Source organism: Gobio gobio (genome assembly GCF_949357685.1).
Source record: "Gobio gobio genome assembly, chromosome: 3".
NCBI lineage: Eukaryota > Metazoa > Chordata > Actinopteri > Cypriniformes > Gobionidae > Gobio > Gobio gobio.
In genome coordinates, this window is record NC_137099.1 from 49,777,061 (window position 1) to 49,795,227 (window position 18,167).

General features: G+C 38.2%; 1 protein-coding gene across 1 annotated transcript in view; it reads left to right on the top strand.

Moving 5' to 3' along the window:
* The first annotated feature begins 2,575 nt into the window (after nucleotides 1–2,575).
* bcl9 (BCL9 transcription coactivator) overlaps nucleotides 2,576–18,167 on the top strand; it is a 78,502-nt gene continuing 62,910 nt past the window's right edge. The window contains exons 1-2 of the mRNA XM_079813560.1: nucleotides 2,576–2,882; nucleotides 4,923–5,077. The gene's annotated coding sequence lies outside the window, so the exon portion shown is untranslated. The remainder of the gene's footprint in view (nucleotides 2,883–4,922; nucleotides 5,078–18,167) is intronic.

Below are 18,167 nucleotides of genomic sequence, written 5' to 3' on the forward strand. Positions count from 1 at the left end.
CTTTTGGACCCTAATGCAGATTTCTTAATACTATATTACCATTTGTGGCTATGTGTGTTTGGTAAAACCTGTCAAGAACTTGTCATATTTTACCCTATACTGGTGGTGTATTTATTCAAATGGTGGTACTGGATTTCATTTATGCTGTACTTTCAACGTGAATAACGGGAATTGTTTGCCTATATTGTTATGAATATTGCATATTCAGGCTCATTATACTAATTTGACATAGAAGTATGCATACTCAGATGTGAGGATAGTGTCCAGACAGGATGCTTTTTGTTATTTATATATATATATACACTCAAAAAAATGCTGGGTTAAAAACAAGCTAAGTTGGATTGAAAATTGACTAACCCATTGTTGGGTTATTTTAAGCAAACATTTAACCCAGCCGCTGGGTTAAAACGACCCGTTCACTGGGTTAAAACGACCCAATTGCTGGGTTAAAACAACCCAATTGCTGGGTTAGTCCATTTTCAACCCAACTTGGCTTGTTTTTAACCCAGCATTTTTTAGAGTATATATATATATATATATATATATATATATATATATATATATATATATATATATATATATATATATATTATAGTGATTCTGGAGATAAATTTGGCATTTCAAAAAATTAAGGGAAAAAAATTTTTTCACTAACAAATTCTTTCCAGTATCTTATTGAAAACATCTTAAATTTTAATAATTCACTGCTTGCCAAACACAAGTTACTTCCATTTTTAACAAAAAAGTAATTTCTTTATAGTACTGTTTGTTTGTCAACCCTGTTACAGACAAATGAGGCAGTGTAGAAATTACATTGGTAACAGAGTTTGACGGTAACAGGATTGACAATTTTAAGCTTTTTAGCCAAAAACTCCACTTGCTAGCATAAACGCTAAGAGCACATGGCACTAATGAAATCATGATCAAAATACTTTTAAACAACCCACTGTGTGATAAGCGATAAATTCTGTTTTTCCTTTTGATATTGTGGTAACAATTTTGACGTTTCATAAATTAACTCTTGGTGTAAGAACTTTTTAGATTCAAATATTTTCTCAGAGAAAGCCCACACACCTTTCAGCACTTCAGATCTTATCAGTGAGGGAAAGTGACAGTATTTCCCGCATCTTACATAGTTGTGGGAGATAATTCCACCAATTTAACGGCAAAGTAGTACGGTAACATAATTGGCGCAAGATTTATGGACACACATTTTTTATAAGAAAAGTTTTTTTTAAAGAATTTAATGTTGTAGAATTAGAAAAATGACTATCTGGGGCTTTTATAAATAAAATAAATGAAATATTACCAAAAGAAAAGGTAAATCAAATATTTTGATTACACAATGATACATGATGGAAAAAATACACAGACTAATTTGGGCAACAAGGAATCATGATTTTCAGCTATATAAGACACTTTTTACAGAAATTATTATATTGTTATAGCCTGTACTGTAACATCTTGTGATCCATGACATTAGTAACAAATGATTAAAATAATTAAAAATATCTTTGAACACCAAATATACCTGCAATTATTCCCATATATATATGTGAAGGACACTTTTTATTAGATACATCCATTATCTAGCATCATACGTAATTAAATGGTTGTAAATGTGACTATAATGTCATATTTTGACACCTTCTCTCATGTCACACTCTCAACAAAACACCACGTGAGCTCTTCCTTGGGTTGGTTAGCCATTGCCTAGCTATATCTGAACGACAAATCATAACGGGGAGCACAGTTGCTCTAGCTGATGTCCGCCGTCAGTCACTATATTCAATAGCAAGTCAACCTGACCTAGAATTGCTACTTATTACAATATGGACTAAACCATCTGGCCGGATCAAAGCGGGGGGGAGGCGAGCACACATCAGCGGCACTCGCTGATTTCTGATGGGGAAGCCATGTTAGTGCCGTGAGCTATTTTAATCACTTGTGTTTCATAAGGAAAGGCTGTGGCTAGCACGTTTTGGTGAGAGTGAGTCGCTCGTGAAGCCCCGTCGCGCGGAATCGGACACCCCTCTGTGTTTTTCAAACCGCACACTTTTCACCATTAAAATATAGCGGCTTTTCCCAACCACTGTAAAGGAGAGCAGTCCAAAGGATAAAGGAAATAGAACACGTAATGTCGATTTAAAAAAGCATATCCCTACAAGTGGTCCCATATATTGTCCGACGTTGATACTCATATACGATCTTTGTGTTAGCGCAGCGAGCTGCGGGTATTATTTGATCCGCTGCTATTTTTAACGGCTATCGCTCGCGCTACAAAACACACAGCAGACTTGATTTAAAACGTTTATTCTAGTGGATCTCTAGCACACAAGAGCCAGCAGGATTTTAAGCTCTCTCTCTCTCGCTCTCTTTGGCCAGGAGCTTGATAAAACAGCTCCCCTCCCCCAAGCTTTGGCGAAACAGGAACAACTTCTTTGAGAGAGAGAGAGAGAGAGAGAGAGAGAGAGAGAGAGAGAGAGAGAGAGAGAGAGAGAGAGAGAGAGAGAGAGAGGAGAAAAAAGGGCTGCACAAGTTTGGGACGTCTTGGATCAGCCGTTTGGCCATTTGTAGTCTGGAGCTGAGATTTTTTCCCCCCTACACCGATTCTTTGGGTTTTTACCTTGGATTGACGGAGCCCTTTGTTAGCGAGAAGGCTCGGGCATCCATGCTCCTGAATTTTTCTTTGGAAAATGGGATACCTCTAGGATTATAATGAGGGGAACGCGCTCGCTTGTGGAATAACTTCACTTTTTCCCCCCAGTGGGAATGGAATTCGCGGAGCACTGATTTTTTTTTTTTTATTGATTTTTTTTTTATCAATTGCAAATGCAATGGGAAAAGTGCTTTGTGTGGAATATTTACCGTGCTCAACATGGGTAAGATTTGTTTTGCTTTCGTTCCTACTTCTTTTCTTCCATGCTCGATTGGCCTTGCTCCCATTGAAGTATACTTGGGGAAACCCCAAAGAATGCCTTATTTGAGATGATATGATTTTCAACATCACATTTAAATAGACCAAGTGCTATTCATTTACCCAGGTTGTGTTTTTTTGCTTTCCCTTTATCAATATGCGTTCATAGTAAGACACGTATAACTTTCTTGCAAATACCATTATGGCTGGAGATGCTAAAGGAAGCTTGTTTTTCCCACCCCGCGGTTTTCCCACTCTCATACCTACTTTTAATCGCAACACATCTCAACAGTTCATTTTAAAGCGTTTATTTCCGTGTGCACCATTTTTATGCTCCTCTCGTAAACTCCTTTGCTTCTCCAACTTTCCTCGGTTTTTTTGTCCTCTTCAGAGAATCCACCAGGTTACAAGGAAGTTCCTGAGGCCGCCGCTGCGTGTTTTTACTGCTCCATTGTTACACCAAACCCCATTTACTTTTCTTACAATGTTTCTCAAACCCTCGTTTTGAAACCGTATATCCAGCTAAACGTGATACGCAACTCGACTGCAGATATAAACGGCGTTTTGTTGTCTATTAGCCTCCTCTGTGTGCAGGTATCTGTGTTGGGTTACTCGAGAGAGGCGAGTTAACTCTGCCCAGGCCTGCACTCAGCAGGGTGTATCACAAATGGGCAAAAACATAAACAAGAACCAATGTGTTTCGGGACTGCATCTTATTCAGAAGATTGTCAAAATGTGTATGACCTCATGAAGTTTTGCTTTTGGGCTTGATAAGGTTGTCACAGTCAAGGAACTCGCATACTCTGCATATTTGTGATATTTATTCAAAAAGAAAGCCCATGTTTGCTGGGTGTGGTTTGCCAAGCATGAATTTATAACCTTAGATGCTTTATTTATAGGTGTTACAACCTCTGGTTACCCTGGTTTGAACTTGAGTGACTTTTAGTGCATAATGTATGAACATTCAAAGACTGGTCTTCCTATATAGTGTTGTCAACCTGGCATAAGACCTCAATTAAGATACTGATGTGGAATTATTAAGGTCATTTTATAGCGTAGCACACATATTGTGTACTATATTGCTGACTGTATGCTATTAGAGCTAATACATACGTTTTTGTTCTTGGTAAGGACTGACCTTTAGGATGCAGATAATGTAATTACTGTGTTTGGGAATCTAAGCACCACTTTTGATGTTCGTTTTTACTTTAAATACTCCACCACACTCAAAAGAAACATTACGTTGTGCGAATGCAATGCATGTTTTCCTCTGATCTGAGCCTTGAGTGTATCTTATAGACTAACCCATAGTAAACCTCAGGGAAATCTTCCCCCGTTCCTTTAACTAGTCAATGTGTGTGTGTGTGTTTGTGTGTTTGGAGAATGGAGTCCTTGTTGTACCTATCCTCAAACTGAGTCATGTAATTGCTGCTGTAGGTTCGGTTTTGTCAAGAATTAGCATGTGGTGAAGTTCGTTAGAACGATTGGAAAGTGGGGGGGAAGTTCTTGTGTTTCTTGGATTTATTCTGGCGAGTGTTCTATTCGTTTTGGCTTCGCCTCATCACAGCATTCAGCAATAATGCCCGGTATTTGTCCCAGGTCACTGTGCAGCAAGTGAAGCCCAACTCCAAACTTATTTAGGGGTTTCTAAAATATTGCATGCTGTGATTTTATTTGAGAAAAGCTTGGTTTTTCTTTATTGAATCTTGGTTTCTTGCTGCCGAAAAACGCAGAACTGCATTGGCATTTTTGGGAGTCTCAATCTCGCGTACAAAAATGGCTTCCTGCCTTCATTCCTGCACTTTCCATGAAATCTCATCTTCACTTTTTATGAGCTATACGTAATCTTAGTGCAACCAGTTCTACCTGACACCTAAGAATAAATGTTCAAATAAGTAAATCGCACAACAGCCTCTACCACCAACAGACATCTACCACTATCTTCGGATCTTCTGTGGTTATATGTAGGTTTGTGGTCTGACTCAGGCTTCTTTTTTCTCCACAGGTGTTCGGATAGAGTCTGTGATCTCCTGAGCTCACTGGTTTAATCTACAGGAGAAGAGGCGGGCACAAATTCAAACACTATTTACAGTGGAGATTATTTGCACGCTCTTCAGATGAGGGAGAACAGGAGACTCTGAAACCTGAGGGGTGTTCAAGGTAAGATAGTGCAATGCACATTCCTTTTTGTTTTACACCGATCTGAAATGTAGGTTTAAATATTTAAGACCTTTCTGATTCATGTGTACTGCTAAGGAAGAATTACAATATTATTGTACATCATTAGATGATGGGAGACCCTGGTAATCTATTTGACGAGTTAGACAGCCCAGTAGATTGATTTGAATGGGATTGATTGATTGAATACATGTATTAATAGTGGAGTTTGCTAAAGTATGCATTACCGTTCCTCCTGCTTGAGATTTGAATTTGTAATATGGAAATGACTGATCCATTAAATTGTGCGTCTTGAGGAGAAGTTTGCTTTTGCTTTAAAGGATCCCAAACCTTCTTTCTTTGAGCAATGTTCTGGCTGTTCCTTGCGGTTACAATTAATGGAGACAAAAGGTATTCAGAGTAGTCTATATTCCAATTCTTATGAGATTTTTGTATGGAACAAACCAAAATTTGAGTCGTCATTCACTGATCATTTCATTGAGTCTTTGAGTTTAACTCGAGAATCGTGTATGAATTGTTTAGCCTGATTTTGTGAACCAGCTCAACCAATGCAAACCCATGCAAAATATTCACTCAAAGAATAATATTGTTTTTGAATGGCTTCAAGAAATTTGGTGCATTTGCATTCTTGATGAAGCTTAAAACCCCCAGTCCAAATTAGGCTAATTGCAATTGCATGGAAGAAAATGACATGCTCGTAGTTTAAATTGCTTGTTTCATTTGGGTTTAAAATGACATGAGTGAGTTAATAATTACACTTTTTTTTTTCCTTTAAGCATTCAGGCTTATGGATTTTCTCCTCGATAAAATGTGTAAAACTCATGTACACTTTGAATAAGCGACTTGGACCATATTTATGAACCAGAATATTACAGAGACTGGACACTGGTGTAGGAAGCAACCACATAGCAACATGCTTAAAAAAACCCACACCCGACAATTGTGGTGTCAAGTTTTGCATAGGCAAGCATCACTCAGGTTTTTTTTTTGGTGGAACATTTCTAATAAGACAGACATTTGCTTTTAACGATGATTTTCACTGTATAGGCGAGCGGAATTTACCTGCTACATTTACACATGTCAATTAAGTGAAAGGGAGTTTGAGAGGGAGTTAATGGGAAACAATGATTTGATTGTTTCTTCTGATGCATTTTTACTGTCTTGCTCTTTCAATATCTGTCCCGTTCTCATATTTGGCAGATGTTCTCAGTATTCTGTATCACAGGCTTGGCTGTAGTTGTGTGGTATGCCCAGAGGTGACTGATGCTAGCAACCTACTGTCTTTTGCTCAAAGAGAACTGGAGGCATTTACAACTTTTGAATTATCTTGGCAATGCAATAATAAACTAATTATTCTCATGTTGGTTTTGAAACCCTGAGTACACTGACATAATCAAAACTTAGATGTGTAAGTGAAACTAGTTGTTGTATTTTAAATAGTGGTGAACCTATAAATCGCCAAAGCTGATAGCAACATTTGGCATTTTTTAATGGATATTTATTTTGATAGCATACACTGTTAAAATGTATTGTTGGTTTAACTTAAAAAGTGTAATCTGGTTGCTTTAAAATTAATTGAAACTAAACATTTCAGTTAATACAAAGAAAGAGATTGGTTTAATCAACAGCAACTTAAATTGTTACCTGAACAACACTAATTATCCATGTTGATTTGATAAAAGAAAAAAGTTGTGATAAGTCATGATATAATTTTTTACAGTGTGTTGGACTTTTATTTTGAAAGCGATGAGAGTTTTCCGCTTAGCTTCTTCGTTAGTTTACTGTCTCTGTTGAACAGTTCTGTCTAAAACATTATTAGACAGAGCTTTAAACAAAGTAACCCAATGCGAAAAACTATTCTATTGTTAGTAATAGAAGGGAAAATGCTACAATACTTCTACCGTCATATACCGTCAGCATTCGGCAAATACTCTTTTATATAATTTTAAACAAACCTTTACAAATGTAATAAACATCTGATTTCACAAACCTTGCAAACTTTGGCAGACGTGAAGTGAAGCACTTGTGAAGTGTGCATTTGTAGCCTGCATTCAAGCACATTTACTCTGTGCGCAACGGTCGAAGGAAGAGTATAAATTGACAACTAAGTTGAGTGAATTTTAATTTACCTGAAAAGTACTTGAATTGTGAGTATATGTGTGAATGCTGATGATTGTCTGGGTGTAAAAGTTTGTGTTTGAAGTAGGGATGCACCGAATCCAGGATTCGGTTTCATATTCTGCCGAATATTGGGATTTTTGACGGGGTTCGGTTTCTGCCAAACCTTAGAATTTTTTTCCACCGAACCGAACCCTAGGCTTGCACTACGGCTGGTCGACGTAATGACGCTGGCGTTGATTACGGGAAGGTGTTTACTAGTTTCGGAGGGGGAAATATTTACACGGAACTTGATTTAGACCCTGGTTCCTGCGGTCGAAACACACCAAAGCCGCGTTTCCACCGAAATTACCCGGAACAATGCAATCAGCGTTACCACACATACGCATGTGTGATGCAATCAGCGCTGCTTTTGGTAGTTATGTATTGGTTATTAAAGAGGTCATTAAAGAAAACTGCGGAAAAGAAACAAGCACTGATACTAAAGCGTATTCTGAAAGCTCGTAAAGCTAGATTTAAAATAAGACAACGTATGTTATTATCAGCTGTTACGGACATTGACCGTGAGATTGCTGAGACGAACGCGCGCCATCGGACAGATATTTGCAGATACTGAACGCAGAACGAACCGCACAAAAGACTTTTAAAAATGCCGGTTGAATTAAAATGCTGCGTTAGCTCAACCAGTCAGCATGTTCAGTGCCCAAATCCCACCCCCGAAAGTTCCTGAACTTTGAAAAAGTACTACCTTGGGAGCAGGGCTGTTTGGAGGGGGACATATTTACCCGGAACTTCATTTAGACCCTGGTTCCAGTGGTCGAAACACACCGAGTACCACCCCAAAGTCCTTAGTTCATGGGGAAATTTCCTGCGACGGAAACGTGGCTTAAGTGCACTGTTTGAATGCAGGCTGTGAGAAAGTGAAAATGGAACTCGTGAACAGAAAACGTGTTGCTTGGCTGTAGGGCTGGGCGATATATCGCATGACATTGTTAGGCGCATCTCGTCAGTAAAGCCGGTTCCTTGATTGGTAGTAAATCGCCATCATCTGCTTTCAGATAGAGCGGCATTTATTACACAGAGCCGTAGTTCACTGACAAGCTGAGCCATATCGCATTAATTATCACGGACGTATCGCCTGCGATAATTAATGCGATATGGCTCAGCTTGTCAGTGAACTACGGCTCTGTGTAGTAAATGCCGCTCTATCTGAAAGCAGGTGATGGCGATTTACTACTAATCAAGGAACCGGCTTTACTGACGAGATGCGCCTAACAATGTCATGCGATATATCGCCCAGCCCAGAGCCATAGAGAGAGAGAGTTGCGACAACTCCATAGACTCCAATGGAACGGTTTTTTTTACAGCAATGGCGGCTCGCGGAGACTCTCAATAGTTCCCGGAAGTAGCAGCCGCGCCATAGAGTTACAGCAGAACAGACCGTTTGTGATGCACTTTTAAAAGGGAAGACGTTTAATCAGTAAGATTTTAAATTATCAGCACATTTTAATCAAAATAACTTGTACATTAAAGCCTGCTTGTGTAGATTATTCATCATTAAAAAAATATATATTTTAAAAACAACATCGCTGTAACTACATACTCATGCTACATACACATGTCGATGTGTAATAAAATTATTGAAAAGTAATGCATTTATTGACTATTATTTACCAAAAATCGCAGTTCTGTCACTGTGACTATCAATTTGAATTGCCCGTCAAAGCACTTCCTGGAACTATTCGAGGTCTACATGAATCACGTGACTATCAAGCGTTTTGAACTTCCGTTGTCGCAACTCTCTCTCTCTATGGCTCTGGCCCAGCCCTACTTGGCTGTACTTTCAGTCAAAATAAGGCGATTCAAGTTGAGCTACATGTTCAATAAGCAATGCCGATTCATCTCGTGGTGGCAAGGACCCTAAACAATAGCCACTGTTAAAACATTTGCTTATGAAACATCCGAAAGAATACGATATGAGGGAATCTACAGACAGCAGCCAAAATGCAGCAACTTCAGGTACGGCAAAGGAAGGACAGTTATCCTGGCATAATGTTACCTTTTCTTTTTTTTATTTTCTTTTTTACAGTTAAAATAAAATAAAATGAAAAATACACTGCTGTGGACGTTGTTTACTTCAGGGGTTTTCAAACTTTATAATGCCAAGGACCCCCAAATATGATGAATCTTTTATGAGGGACCCCCTTCCTAAAATACATCTATATATTTTTATGTATTAAAAAGCAAGAAAAAGGGGACTATAGTGAGGAAATCGTACTAGAAAGATACAAAGCAAACATATACAATTCCGGAAAGTATGTATACGACATATTAGAAATGAAATGGTTAGAATATTCGGTAGACTTTATTCATTGTCTTTTTATTCTCTGATATTTTCTGGGGACCAATATGGACTGTTTTTGTTCTATTTCAGCTACGAAAATAGTTCCAAACAAAGATCACAACAGAAACGTAACGCATCTCACAGCAACAGCGCGTTACTGAATGATTCCGCGTTTCAATGAATCGGACCGCCTAATTCTTGATTGAATCAGCCGTTTGAACGAATCGACTCAATGACTCACTCATTAAGACCCCTGCTGTCCCCTACTGGCGGTTTAGTTTAATCTTTCCAACATTTATTTGTATATTCAAAAATAATCTCATAACATTATTTAATGCAGTTAGTAATTTTTCAGTGTAAATAATTTATAATTTGATTGGTAACAGCCTATAGTGTCTTATTCTAATTTAATTTATAGATCAAATAAAAAAAATATAAAATGAAAGCAGAAGCATAGCCTATATTTAATAAGATTATGGAAAAATGCCCTTTATAAAAAGGTAAAAATATGCAGATTTAAATATGTCAAAGCTGTTTGAACACTGGTGAGAATATTGCTTCAGAATAGATTATATTTACAAAAAAAAGAAAAAAAAAAGAAATCCAGACAAGCTAATTTTTTACTCGGACAACTTAATGACAGATTTACTTGTCCGAATGATAAGCATGTGAACAGGCTTAATGTCGAGCCCTGACAAAAGGCATGTCCACTTTAATAAAAATGGAATATTTATTAAACAAGCCAGATCAAGAGCAGAAACGAAATAAAGTGCATAAGTAAAAAATAAAGCATAGGCTCAAAACTAATACTAAAACAGTGGGCACAGTGCATCGCGCATTATAGGCTCCAAATAAAAAATTAAATAAAGTGTCCAAATCCAATAAATAATACTAGAAATAAATTTGCAGTTTGCACAATAATAAAAGGGACGGGGCAACCTAACGCAGACAAGTTAGCTTAACATTTTTAGGTGATATGACATGTTTGTTGTGATATGCAAACTGTTGCTTAGAAAATGGGAAAAAAGTTGATTGCAAATTTTGCATTTTAAAAAATGCTGCCACACTGCCAATGTCTTTGTTGACATGGTAGAAGAGGATTGACTAGGAAAACGCTCTCACAATTAAATAAATAATATACAGCAAAGTAGCCTACTTCAATCTGTCTCTCTTCTCCAGTGGGTCGGGCTAATCCAAAATAAGTGAAAACAAGGGGGGTGTTCTGAAGACAGACTGTTACCTGTGAAACGGGTGCTCTGAAAACACCCCCATTAGCAATTAGTGCTTTCCACCTGATGAAATGAACGTGGCAAAACTGATGAAATGAACGTGGCAAAACTGAAATGAACGTGGCAAAACTGATGAAATGAACGCGGCAAAACTGATGAAATGAACGTGGCAAAAAATCGACCAATCAGAATTTTGGTCAAGCCAGAACGTATTGACTAATCGACTGGGAGATTACAGCCCTAGTAGGGACTACAACGAATTCCTCCAGGGTTAGGGACCTCACTAACCCTGAAATTTACATAAACCCTGCCCCCGGGAACACGCAACAAAGGGGGCGAGGCCATGTTGAGAATAGGAAGAGTGGCTGTGGTAGTGTTGTTTTCATGCCGTCGATCTACACAAGTTCAATGCAGGATTCGTGAAAAAGCTTGTTCTGAAAGATGGAACCGTTCCTACTTTAAAAGCAGAAGCTGTAGTTTATGGGCCACAACCTCTAAGCACGTTTTATTCTTTGTTGATTCTGTTTGGCTCCGCTAGCGTTAGCCAGTTACCAAATTACTAATTCAAATTTATCCAACAAACACCCACAAAATTCACAAGCAAACTTCGTATGATGGTGATCAGTGTAAATTTTTCTTTGTTTAGAGCTTTTATAGTGTTTACCCACATGCTTCTTTGGCTACGTAGCACACTAAACATGGTTCTGTGTAAACATGATTCTTTACTGTAGTTAAGTTAGTCTTCGTAATGTGCTCATAGTTCTGCCGACAGATATTTGGCTACACTCAAGACGTCTGTCATCAAATAATCCCTTCAAGGACTGTATCGTGTTAGAACGATTATATGAAATGCATGGATATTTTGTGTGTGTATGAACATAAACAGCAGTAGCATTTGCAAATAACAGCGTGTATGAGACGACTACAAAAAACAACAACAGTTTTAAACATCTTGTAACAGCTGTTCTTGCTCAGGCCTCTTCACTAATATTCTCTGGGTCTGATTCGGGCAATATATAGACGTCATTGTTAACAACACACCTGAGCACATGCAACTACTCGTAATCATATATAGTCTATAGGTGCTCTCACGTCATGTTGAAATGACCGTAATTACGAGATTTCAACTTGTAAAAAGCATTCACGTCCTCGTAGAGCTCGTAATTACAGCTTGTGCGGTGGGAATTTTGTGAGAGCTCCTATTTGTACCACATGACTGCTGTACCACCTGACCAATGCGGATTCATTTAGCCGTTGATAGTGGTGCCATAGAAACGCATAATTCCTGAACAGCTCCGAATGTAACGTCACGTGTTGTCATCTTAAGACTACGGTAATTACGACATGGCGTGAACGCAGCAAATGCTCGTATTGGTAAGGGGCGTGACGTTTCCGGACAGTGTGCACTAGGTGCTTAGCGAATCATAACGCACTGGGTCAGCTAACCAATCTGAGCCCATTGCGTATTTCTGTGTGAGGGGCTTCGTATAACTAGGATATCATCAGTGTTTTTACGAGAAGGGACTCAGAGGTGTAGAATAAAGGTAAATTAAGTGAAAAATGATTAAAGAAAACATGTTATGTGGCGTTCACACTGGACACGATTGACGCAAATAAATCGGGCTATTCACGCAAAGGTGGACGCTTGAACATTTTTAAGTTTACTAGCTTAATTCACACGTTACATTCACTGCACAACAGACGTGAATTCGCGTCATGGGAGGGGCTTCTGCCAGCCGGCTCGTCTCGTTGAGAAATGGCTGACATGGGCTGTGTTTACACATATTTTTTTGTTAAAATCTACTGTCAATGTGTGACAACATAGTTTTAAGACTTTTTCAGTCGATAATGTAGTTGTTTAAAGCTCAAATCTGTGGTTTATTTATATAAAGAGTGCCTATTTGAACATTTTATCCGGTGTTTTCGGAGTTGTGAGCTCCAGCGGATCAGCGGCGCTGAGCGTTTGTCAACGCTGGCGAGAGCAACCTTTCCTCGGCCAGTCCTTTTGATGTCTGCCGCTGGCTCTGATGTCTCTGTGGTGTGTCTCGAGCTATAATTCATCTTGTAACGGGCGATCTTTGGTCTCATGGATCTATAATTTGTTCCCTGGCAAATAGTTTAGGCTGAGGGCAAAGTGAAGTTTCATTACTTTTATTTTTATTTTTAGGCTGTAACTGTACATTACAGTTAGGGATGGGGCCGATCCGATCCAGTATCGGTATCGGGACCGATACCAACTTAATTCACGTATCGGATTTTCCCGATCCAACCTGCGGAGAAATCCGATACGCATGAGCCACGTCTGCGCTTTTCAAACAGTGATTCCCGCCGGCTTGTCTGCTAGCTGGCTGCAAACTATGTAATGGATTTCCTGAACGGAGGCGCGGCTCAATGAGACACAGAGTTATGAGACACGCCCTACTCAGGAAATCCATTCCGCAGTTTGCAGCAGGATAGCATTGAGCAGCATTGTGGCTAGCCAACATGTCAGCTGTGTGGAAATACTTCACACTGGAAACACCGCAGAGCAAGACAATGTTTGCAAAACCTTAATTCAGAGAGGTGGAAGCTCCCTCGCGTCGTACAACACAACGAACGCAATCAAACATTTAAAAAAGCAGACAAGACTAGGGTGACATTTAAGAGATAATAATCAGGGCTTGACATTGACAATCGCCATCTGCGTGTATTTCGGCTGTCTAACACTCACACTAGCCACTTTGAACTTATTATGGTCTTCTCAAAAGCCGTCTGTTATAATCGCGTTGCGCATTATAACCAATCACACGTGTTTATATTGAGTTTATGAATATAATAATCAGAGGCGTTCAGATTAGCGTAGTTTTGTTCAGAGCGCGCGCGGCTCTCACTCTCGCTGAAATCTACACTCAAAGCAGAGATAAACGTGCGATGTACGCAGGAGATTCATTCATCATACAGTGATTGACAGTTTTTGTTATATTTCAGCACCGAAAATAGTTTCAAACAAAACACAGCAGAACCACAGCGCATCTGATATGACTGGCATTAGGTTGGCTTGACGTTCGCGAATCTAGGGACCGTCTCTAAAGTTACATACAACATTGGTAAGCTATACACGTTTCTAACTTAAATGGCATTTGAAGAGAATGACTAGTCATAAAACTGACTGTAAAGTGTTCATCTAGGTGTTAGGTATGATGCACACCTTTTTGGATTTTTGATATTTAATCAAATAAACTGTCAAATCATATGAAAATATATGCTTTATTTCACTAGAATACTGTATGGGCTCTTACACAAAATATGCTAGATTTAAATGTGTCATAGCTGATAGAACACTGATCAGAATATTGCTTGAGAATATATTTACAGATATAATATTAGAGATTTATGCATTATGCGTTGCCATTGACGACGGACATTATAAGGAAGGAAATCCCACAGAATCTAGCTTAAAAAAGTGCTTATTTATTTTTTGTTTGTTGATTTTCAAATATAAATTGATAACCGTGATAATTTGGGTCACTATTATGTTCATATCATACTTGCCTGTTGAGTGGAGTTTATGTTAGCATCATATAAAATTAACAATAATGATAATAATAATATTAAAGCAAACACAGCTCTGGTATCGGAATAGTATCGGTATCGGCCGATATCCAAATTCAGGTATCGGGATCGGATCGGAAGTGAAAAAATGTGGATCGGTGCATCCCTAATTACAGTTGTAGCCGACTAGCACTGACTTTGAACGTTTGACTGAATTGTTTGCTTTATTTCATGTATAGCTTATTATACATTTTACTTATACTTTTGTATTATTGATCATACATAAACTTGCATTTAACAAAAAGAGACTGGGTTGTGTTTCATGTCATTTAATGTTATCACAGTGATAATCATATTGTCTGAACCAGATATTAATATACAGATTTTCTCCTAGGTGTTACTACTAGAGCAAGCTCCTGATTGGTTAACGCGGCGCGAATATCCGCCAAAGTTTAGATTTTTCAACTTGAGCAATTCGCGCTCAATTTGCGCGAACCGCGCCGCCTCATTCGCGCGAATCACGCTGCAGAATGTCATTTCGCGTCTCTGCATTGACTTAACATGTAAATCACTCGTGTGAATCGCATCAATCACACATTAGACTGCACCCCTTAAACACAATCAAGCCATCGAAAAAAGCTGATCAACCACCCCGTTAAACCTAGTGTTGTCTGTGTTCTTTGGAACTGTATTAAAGTTTGTGTGCAAGTGAGTGGGACCCTGGGAAGTTTCTCTGTGTACTTCCTCGGACACCTACACACAGAATGCAACCTTTAATCATTGCTACAGTGTTTGTGCAGATGTAATGGTCTTTAATTTGTTTAGAACTGGATGGTTTCTCTGTATGTCTGAGACCTGTATGGTGAGAAGTTTATTGTGCTTGTTTATCTGTGAATGGGTTCTGTGTGAATTCTTTGCGATGACTTGCCCGTTTGCTTGCATGCTCTTTGATTAGTACCATTCCCTCTTTCAGGTCTGTGTATGTTAGTTTGTGGTTTGCATTTCCTTTGCAATTCATAATTAAAGGTGATTTTGATAAATGTGCAGGAGGATTTTATAAACCCCACTGGCCACAACGGAAATCCTGCCCTTTAAAAGGATCAGGTCATACTTTTCTTTATTGGTTGTCTTGTTGCCAGGGCTTCCTCACTGAATTATGAGTGTCATTTATCACTGACGAACTTCTAAACCCCTGTTTTTAGTTTATAATAGTCGCAGTTCAGGTGAATGTGATAGAGCATTGAGTTCATTGGAATAGTTTTGACCAAAAACTCAAAGGCTTGTTTTGCATAAAGTGGAAGCGAACAAGCAAGTTGCTTGTCCAAAAAAGAGCTGATTTGTCCTGGAGAAATAGGATTTGCTTGTGTAAATATTCAGGATCTGTGTTTGCTTTTCATAGAGGGGTATTTACCTTTGAGAATAGAAAGCATTACATACTCAGGAGAATCTGTCCTTTAAAGTCTCGATGTAACGGAAGTAGTTTTTTTTTTTTTTTTTTTTTTACAAGTGAAACTTGGGATTTTGTTCTATCAGCTGTTGATTGGATGGAGGCAGATCTGAATGCTATAGCTTGCAGTCGATTTAAAAAAGGGGTGGGGTTTAAGCCAACTAAATTATTGGAAAAGGCTGGCAAACGTCACCAGAGAGAAGTCATTTCAATGGAAGATTGAGTTATAACCTTTTGATTAAAAAAATTACCAACTAACTAGGGTTGTCACGATTATACAATTTGGCTGACGATTAACTGTCTACAAAAATGGCGGTTATGCCGATTTAATTGTCTGTTTTAGGGCTTTTTCATACTTTTTTTTGTGCCTCATTCATTAAAGGGTAACTTCAGTGATTTTTGCATTAAGCTTTGTATTTAAACTGGGTCATTTATGCAGTAGAAATGTGAAATTATTTTTGGTGTAATCTAGACTGAGAAAAGACAGAAAATGTATTTTTGTCTCATGTGGATGAAAGACAACAACTCCCAGAATGCACTTGCTTCGCTGCCTTACGAGGCCACTCCGTACACCGTCGTTTTGATCTTAATAGTAATACAATCATTTCGTTCAGTTAGAGAATAAATTAATTAGATTTTGAATTTTTAGTCTGTCAGTCATTCTCCGTTCAGCTTTCAAACTGCGTGTCGCGTTCAGTTACAAGTCAACACGATGAAACTCTCCAAGATGATTCAATGTTCCTGTTATTATGCTTGATCTGAAGATAATGGTCTATCTTTTGCATAAAATGACTTGATAAAATTAATTACTTTCTACTGGATGTCTGTTAGATCACAACACTGGACTAGAGATTGTATTGTTCTTCACACGCACAGTAACTGAAATTTTAAGCTGAAAAGGCTCAATAAAATATTACATGGATAGATAAACTACGCATCGATATCTCTTCCCTTTGTGTTTTGAACTTTTCAATGCGGACGGTGCGTTGCGTGCTGACTCCATGTTGCTTCAAGCGCTACATCCTGTGCACGGGATGCGCATATGCGCTGGAGCCTTTCGTATTAATACTTTTGTGCAATGAAAGATTATTAATAGCCCTTCTTGTTCTGCCCTATCTATTAGGGCTGAACGATATGGACCAAATTTCATATCTCGATTTTCATGCCAGACATCTCGATATCTAGTGATGCACCGATCATGATTTTACATGGCCGATTCCGATACCGATTTTTTTCAAGAAAACTGGCCGATTCCGATACCGATTTTTTTTTTTTACACAATAAAGTAATGAAAGTATACATGAACAAGATGTTTATTTGGTATTTAACAGGCTAAATTGGCTTTTGGCTAATGAAAACAAGTCCGCAATCTGAAATGAACAGGAAATTTAATTGGAAATTAAAAGGCTGAAAGGTGAAATTAAAGGCAACAACTGCATATTCTGCATCCAAACAAATATGTTACTTAAATCAGCATTTGTTTTTAAATTCAGTGTAAAGAAAAAAAGTCTTTACCAGTGAAATTCAATAAAACCAAAGTATATAATTGTTCCAAAATGTTAAATCAAATAATGTTTAGTGCAACGAAAAAAACTAAGATGCTACACAGCAGGTGCTTTTTTAAATCAAATTAAGTCAATGTAATTTTAAGGTAAAATAAAAGGTAACACTTTAGAATAATGGTCATTAGTTAACATTAGTTAATGTATTAACTAACACGAACTAACTATGAGCAGTACATTTGTTCATCTTTGTTAACGTTAGTTAATATAAATCCAGCTGTTCATGGTTTGTTCTTGTTAGTTCACAGTGCATTAACTAATGTTAACAAGATTTTTATAATGCAGTTATCTCTCATTAGTAAATGTTGAAATGAACAAAGATAAATAAACGCTTTATAAGTACAGTTCATTATTAGTTAATGTTAACTAATGTAGTTAACTAATGACCATTATTCATTACCATTACCGTTACCAAATATAAATTATCATCCTATAGGCTACAGAACTGATAGTATTTCATTTCTAAAATACATGCATGTTCTTCTTTAGGCTACAAAAAGAAGTATTTCGGCTTTTCACAAGTTAGTCTGTTTCGTTCTCATCCGATCCAACACGTGAGAATCTGAGATGAACAAACGCTCACTTTCTACACTTGTGCAGGGCGTGGAGAGGCAACTTCAGCTCGCGCAGGAAAGCGGCTCTTCATTCCCTTCAGCGTATCTCGTCTCTTCCCTCAGTTCTCCAGTTTCCGTTTGTAACACACAAGTGACATGTTCGCGAATGATTGCAATATAGGCGTATGTGCACGCGGGCGCACTTCCGGATAAATCGGCAGAAAAATACAAAGAAACCGTCCGGTTGCCGATCGCGCGCTAGAAGCAAAAACCGGCCGGTTCCGGTT